This window comes from Colias eurytheme, chromosome 22 (genome assembly GCF_061535395.1).
Source record: "Colias eurytheme isolate Ceu_HAF_F1 chromosome 22, ilColEury1 Martin Lab GWU primary, whole genome shotgun sequence".
Lineage (NCBI taxonomy): Eukaryota > Metazoa > Arthropoda > Insecta > Lepidoptera > Pieridae > Colias > Colias eurytheme.
In genome coordinates, this window is record NC_143001.1 from 6,018,728 (window position 1) to 6,026,809 (window position 8,082).

The following is an 8,082-nucleotide window of genomic DNA, read 5'->3' on the forward strand; positions in this document are numbered from 1 at the left end:
CGTACTAACAAAAATATCAAGTGATATATTTATTTAACCCATTGAGCCCCGAACGGCCAGATCCGACCGCGACACAATAGATTTTCTATTGTGTCTGTGATTCCGGGGCCTGATGGATTAACTATAAAATTATGATACTTTTATAATATGGGATATTATGCGAATTAACTAAGCATTGTAACTATATCGTTGTGTTTAAACTATAGGCAATTAATATCCTTATAAGGAATTTTGGAACCTTTCTACGAATAAACTAAAACTATAAATTTATGTCTATTTAGAATTTCATAGCATCAATCACATTTATTGTACAAACATGAGTATTATACCAACTTTGGTTGGCAATATCTTTAGTGAAAACTAGAGCAAACTAATTCTAACTTGTGTTAATTATGAACTGTTTTCATAATAAATAATATTATACGAGTCTGATTTTAAAGTCGGGTAAAAAATCTATTTCGTCTAAAAATAGTATCCAATTCCCTTCATAGGCAAATCTACACACATATAATATATCAAAAACTACACACAAAAGCACATAAAAACACTGACCACGTTACTGAAAATCAGCGCTGTGCATAACAGCAAATACTGATAACCTATTCAGACCCTATTTATAAAACTTTCGACTTGTTTAAACCCAAAAGATATCATTTATGACTGTTTTTCAACCATAAATCGCGAAAATATTTAGCACAAATAAAAAAAAGTGAGAACTACCCCCACTAATACTGCGAATAGCAGAGCCTATCCTGAACACAGTCCCTTATATACCTGCACTATATCAGTCTGTTGCATTCGCCTACGCCGTACCTAAAATTACAAATGTATACACGAATCTAACATATAGAGACAGGTCAAAATATTTATATTATGTATTTATTACAATAAGAATACATAAATAAACTGAGGTAGAAGCGGCATACGCGTAAAAACACGTCTGAAGTCAGCTAATTAGCCAGGTTGCGTTACGGTAACGTTGGTCTCTTTTCGGCTAATGGTCTAAATGTATATTCTATCTTTGTCTCACTACGAAGTCACGTACTTCGTTACTATGTTTATTAAGAATGTTTATGATAACGCGGAACGGCTTTAACTGCTAATTTTTCGTATTTATACCGTTTTTACGTCAGTTTATATATGTATTCTAAGTTTACACATTCAAAATGCTTACTGCCAGCGAGTGAAGTGACAATTACCTTGGTCCATGCGACAGATACTTGGCATCTTACGAAATACTATCTTCCAAACGTATGAAGAATTTTTTTTTTATTGTGCAAAGACGGCGTATCGTGTACTTCGAGCTTTTTGGTAAAAAAGCGCCTGTTTTTACTACTGTGTGGAGAAAACAGACGCTTTTTTGCTATTTTCTAATTTCATCAAGTTAATGAATACAGAAATGAGAATTTATTTTTATTATTTCGTGGCTTTTAAAGATCACAAATATCTTTGAAATCACATTCTAATAATCACGATATTACCATTTAATAGTTTAAACTATAACTGTAAATTCAAAACTGTAGAAAATAAACTCGAGAACTTTTTTTCAGCAAATTGAAAAAATAACTATTTTTAATACATTTTAATAGAATCAAAGTACACGATAGCAGTCACCATTCATCGATAGCGCACGCCTCGTTCCCGCTGAGTCAACAACAATCCCAAATACAAACGTTTTTGTATTACAAAAATACAAAATGACTCAACGGTACAGCGATTTGGATGAAGATAATATTATGCTTTGGTATGTTCTCTTGGCAAAATTCATTATAATGAAAAATTCTGTAATACTTTACAAATTGAGAGCGATAAAATCTTCATCCATTACAATTTTTTGCAATTTATTGCAATCTTTTACAATTTTTGCAATTTATTGCAATTTTTTACAATTTCTTGCAATTTTTGCAAAACACGCTCGAGACGCGCGCTATCAAACCCTAACAACAAATACGCGAATCCCGGAGGAATTATTATAAGCTCATAAAATTCGATATTCACCACAGACAGTATATTTTGTATCAATTTACTTCTAAAACACCTAAATTTCAAACATTTTACGGACAGATCCAAACGTTGAGACTAGCGACTTCACACCTAACGTTAGAGAAGCGATAAGAGATAATAAAGGAAAAGTTAATTAAATAATACGTAATGTTTGGAAACTGGCAGTGGCTGTGCCATTAATTAGTTTGTCTGTTTATTGCACTTTTATTGTATTTGTAGTAATACAAATATTACAATATTTTGAAAATTGGAAATGTTAAATTTGCTATTAGTAGGAAAGTAACAAAGGTAAGAAACAAATAAGATTTTTAATTAAATGTAAAACGACATTGGTTCGTAAATGAATGAAGGGATTATGAAATGAATAAAAGTATACAATTATTCGCAACGTATACTAAATATAAATGTTAAGATTTGTTCTTGCAAAATTTTGCAAATTTGCACCTACTTTGAAAAAAAGAAATACTAGATATAGATAAGTGCAATAAACAGATTCTACTAATTAACGGCTAACAAAAAAAAAAATGCTGGGTCGTTTCTTAACAAATGTTACAAAATGTCAACTATTCAGTATTAGATTAGCGAATACGTAGGTATTAAGCGATTAACAGGAACAATATTTTGTGTACTCTATACTCTTTTCCTCACTTCTTTGTCATTGAAATTTAACTATTTATTATGGAAAAATTAATAATTATTGTTGTAAAAAATATTAATATATGTATTTTTTACAAAATTTGTTACAAAAAATCGGTATAAAAGTCATGTCCACTACTTATTTCTTTGTGTTTGATTTCGACTTTATCAATATTTCAAAATTGAATCATCCATAAAAAATGGAATAGTTACTGAAGTGAGAATAAATAGTTAAATTGCAATGTTACTTCTAACAATTTCTTGACATAGAAAATTTGCATCACAGTGCACCCTTACCTTAAATTCGATACACACCATATGAAACATAAACCAGTAACAATCTTAACATTATACAGAATAAAAAAACCTTTTGCGAAACACTTTGTTTGTATTGCATTAAATTAAACAACTGTCATATATCACTTAAACTTAAATAATAGAAATACATTTTTGTCGAGAAACGTAGTATAGCACCACAATAAAAAAACATATATATTCGATAGGCTTACAACGTAACGGGCACAGTGTTGCTAGTGAAAACGGTAATCAATACAATCCTGCACTCATGTGATTATAATACTTGTGCAAACAACGACATATTATACGATTCTGCAAAAAAAATACGCAAGTACAAGAAAAAATTGCATAATTTTTTAAACAGAAACTCCCAAGCAGCCACCGACCGTTACACAGCGGCTAAATCGTAAAAAACAAACTTAATTCATCGACGCTTACAACTATAAAAATATCTTAGAAATTCTCACTTACATTTAAGAGGAACTGGCAAAATAAATCCTGTATTTATCCATTTACAAAAACTCAATTCGAATAAAATATAACCAAACTGTTGGTCCTCTCTTATCAAAAATTCATGATGCCATTCCTATAAAATTGGACAGACCTATGACCAAATCGGCGAGTAGCAAAAATATTAGTTACGACTATATTATCATATGCACACTAAACGACCGCTGAAAATATATCGAATCCACTAAATACCCATTAGAAAAAACCTATCGTTACGGCGAAACCTCGTAGAAGCAACTTAAACTAAACAGTAAGTAACGTTGGTAGAGCGGCCGACGCCATGGCAACTATCACAATACAACCGACGGACAACCCTGTGTTATTGTCCCCCTCAAAGAAGCTTATATCTAATACACTGGAGATTGCACTATGACCATTAACTTGTAACAAGAAAATATGACGTTTAATGACGCCTGTATGTTTTTTTATCCCTTTCACACCAACTTGCCAAGTTAGGTGTGAAAAGGATAAAAAAAATGTTGTGTGATTTTATGAAACCACGGTAAAAGTGAAACTGTTCGAACGGTTCCGAACACTGCTTTGTGTAGCGCATGTCGCGTGACGGTCGGCTGCCGAGTAGGTATACCTACACGCGATGCCGCGATACACGCGACATGCGCTACACAGACCAAAAAGTTTGAGACGATGTAATAAAAGTTTCACTTTAAAACATACAGGCGTCATTCAACGTCATATTTTCTTGTTACAATTTAATGATCATAGTGGAATCTCCAGGTATTAGATATAAGCTTCTTGTCTCCCTCCAACTAAACCTAGCAACTAACCGACTCCAATCCCATATCAAAACGGATACACAGAGTATTTGTGCAAACGACGAAAAATATTTAAATACTGGCGCCCGTGGCCACTAATTGCTCATAAGACATCGAAATTCATAACTAACCGTCACCTTAACGACAAATTCACATCGATTATTATGCTATAATTATAAATAGTCACATTTAAATCTATAGAGGATTCTTGAACCATGCACGGTTAAACATGTAACTATAAGATTCGTACTATAAGCATTAGAGCCGTACCCGCCTATATACCACCTAACGGCGAAGGCTAAACTACACAACTAGCATCGTTTAAAATAGAATAAAAACCGACTACGGTACACATATCGAACTATCTAACGGTGATGAAACTCGCTACCACATTTATTTTTTCAATTATGTAATCATTTTATATTAAACATTTTTTCCATAAATTATTATCAAATTCGATAAAGCTCTAAGATTGTTCCACATTCACATAAATATGTTCTCAGGAGTCAGCTGATTAGTTCAAAGCGACTGTGAGAAATATTCGATTAACTAAATATTAGGGATATCTTTGTAACGATTAACATTTAGATAAATAACTCCACACAAGCGTGAGATAATTTCATATTTAAATTAAAAGAGAACAATTCCAGTCTTGCTAAGGGTACATTATCTAAGCGATTCCTAACGAAAATCTAACAGAATTCACTAGCTGAGACATTTTGTACATTCAGGATTTTTGGAGCAAATAACACGTAAGAACTTTGAATGAATATCTAAAACACCAACATCATACCCTATATATATCGAGGGCCCTAAAACATCTCCCTGTGACGGGCCTAAGACAAATCTATAGAATTTATATCTAAAATAAATGATAAGTCAACAATTATAGGGAATTATGGCAGAGTTCTACCTAGTATCATCTAGCTTCATAGGTTTTATTGACTATTAAATAGTACAGTACCATGTTTTTCCGTCGAAATCGTAGAAACAGATAAGAAATTAGGATTTGACTAAGTGTATATGCATTGCACTATATAAAAATGTGTAGAAACACGGTACTGCCACTTTAATTAACTTCATATTTTTGGCAAAAAAGTGCGTATTTAAAATAATTATTTTTTCAATATTTTCCTTCATATCTACGGTTCGAAAGAAATTGGACAATGAATAAATTTAAAAGGACGAATCACTTAACTTTAGAAGTTAAAAAATTCCTTAATAATTTATATATACCGCATAGCGTAGCATTAAATTAAGTACAGAGTAGTTTGTTCTTTAGTATTTTTTTAATATAGGACTAAAGGACAATTTATAATTAGGCTATATCACACGATTCTTAAAAGATATGCTGTTACAAGCGTTGGTCGAGTAGAAAGTTCGGATATAATATTAAATTCATTAGTACATATCAATTCAACTAAAGTATTCAAAATATTTCCACCGAAAAGCGAAAGCGGTGTTCAATTTTCAATCTTGCACACATTGAAATACATTACATTTTAGAAAGATAAAAAATCTAAATCGTGTTCAGAATCACACATTTTTTACTACGGATATGTTAGTTATAAAAATCCCAACTTTTTTAAAAGCGTTTTTTTTCTAGAAACATTTGGAAATGTCTTTCAGCGTATGCAAGTTGACGATATGCAGCGAAAGAAGCTTAGTCTATGCAAATTCCAAATTTGTATGGACGGAAGGAACTTTTGAGCTAAATTAAATTCGGGTATTTTGTGAAACGGCATTTATACTTTCATGATTATTAATATAATCGATGAAGTTATCGTTTCGCATTTTAAAAGAAGCTAGTTGTGGCACTCATAGGATGTACTTAAAATAAAATATATTTGGATAAAAATTATACTACTATCATGCAAATTATTCATAGCCACCGTATTTCTACGGCTATAATCTAAATAAGTAAATAAATTCTGGGAAAAACACAATAAATAACCAATAACAAGGGCTACCGCGTGCGAAGCTAACAATATATTTGGCGTCTAAACACATTGCCTTGTGAAATTTAATCCAAATATAGAGTAAATAAATAATAGAACTTTTAGTTAATAAAATATGCTATCTTTTAACACGAATATAGGAGCAAATCCTTTTGCGCATACCAAAGCGTATAAAAACTGTTAAATTTCTGCATAGGACTCAAATTGTCAATTGAGGTAAATAGTTCCTATTATGGCAACAGAGATATTCCAATAAATTGATTTCAAAGACGATAAACAATAAAAAATATAATAACTAACAACTAAAAATTATCTAAGAAACTAAACATTTCATTGTGCTAAACATTGCGAAATAGATCTTTGACTACCCTAAAAAAACTTAAGTGCAAAAATTCATTGTACTAATAGCTTTTAACTATTAAAATGGAAGTTATTTCATATGGGGTTGGTATAATCAGTGGGTACATAGCTGCGGTAACGCGTCTTAATACTAAATGGAAATCACATCAAAATATATTACGTATACATCTAATATTCAACGTTTATGGACCGCCCCTTAACGGCTTATCCAACTCTGTAATACTTAGAACATTTAAGCTATAAACTTTCTACATTGAAAAACTAACGAATTGCGACTCGGATAAACCACCAGGCAAATTGAGCGAATTTCGAGAACGTTCTACCACAAAATGCCCACATCTAAGTCAAACTTTTAGGCCAGTGGTAAATACTTCTTGGAATTATAAATATTCAACTACACATTGATTTATCTACTTATATTTTGGACACGAAACGCTTCGACGAGCGTTCTATATACTACGGCATATGCCTTACCAACCCCCCCATTTATAATTCGATAAAACCAAGAACCGATCACGAGTAACAGATATAAAATCTAACGGTTTGTACAGGGATCAAATGCATTTACGTAAAAGGCACTACGTTCAACGAATAGAGAAATCAAACAAAAAAAAAGTTATAGCCATTCATAAATTCATTTCGACGTTAGTCTTATTACGGCCTTTGTCAAATTGATTTAATCAAAAAGCGTCAACGAAACGAAAAAAAATTAGCTCTAAACATTTTCACTTAAAACTACAACTTATATGGAAGATTACACTATGAATGTTTTGGTTATTCCGCCGCGTCGGCAGTGAAAAAACATATTTGTGCACCGATACAATAATAATAATTAATTAATGAACCGTATTAAAAATATTAAAGCGTATATAAATAGCGCGAACAGCGTCCGACGACGAAACCGCGAAACGTCAAATTGACAGACACAGATAAAAAATATATTATACTCTATGGTTTAGAACTGTCAAATCGAATCGCCATATGCCTCGATACTTAAGAAAAAAATTGACGATAAAAAGATACGATGTATTTCTCTCGACACCAAAAAACCGACTATCAACGACCAATAGACAAATACTTACACTAATTCATATATTTTATATTAACCTTTCACCGGAAACTGTCAAACCAACTACGACATCACATATAAATGTTTTAACGTCGGAGCGAGTGAGTTAAACTATGAAGATATGACTAGATTTTATATTTTTAAAAACCAAATTTCCGACTATTTTCTAGTAGTTTTTTCAATACAGTGCGAATTTTATTAGCAAGATTTGTATGTACGATATAAATAAAATAATTTATGAAATTGAACTAAACTGGAGTTGTCAGAAGTTTTTAACTTCTGTATATATTATTAATTTATCAGTATTCATAACTATTTAATAATAAATTTCATTTAAAAAGCTTTTCAGCTTTGTTTTATATACTATTTAATAAAAAGGGGATCGCAGGCCATAGACACAAAATTTAAATTTCCCTAAATCCGAAGTTTTATAAATATATTAAAACTTCGAAACGAACATTTTTCCTAATCACTC